Genomic DNA, 207 nt, shown 5'->3' with positions numbered 1-207 from the left:
CTCCCTTTTAGCCCCGCCCCGCCGCCATCTTGGTTGGGGGCGGAAGCGCTTCCGCCCCGCCGGGGGCCATGTTTGCTTCCCGAAGGGGCGGGGGACAGACGAGGGGTGGGGCCGGGCCTGCGCGGGGTTTTCTTAAAGGGAGCTGGAGGGAAGGTGAGGTCGCCAGGGAGGTGAGGTTGCCAAGTTGGCTGCGATCCTGGGGCTGAG

This window comes from Rhinopithecus roxellana, chromosome 19, assembly GCF_007565055.1.
Source record: "Rhinopithecus roxellana isolate Shanxi Qingling chromosome 19, ASM756505v1, whole genome shotgun sequence".
Taxonomy (NCBI): Eukaryota; Metazoa; Chordata; class Mammalia; order Primates; family Cercopithecidae; genus Rhinopithecus; species Rhinopithecus roxellana.
This window is presented reverse-complemented; position numbering follows the sequence as displayed.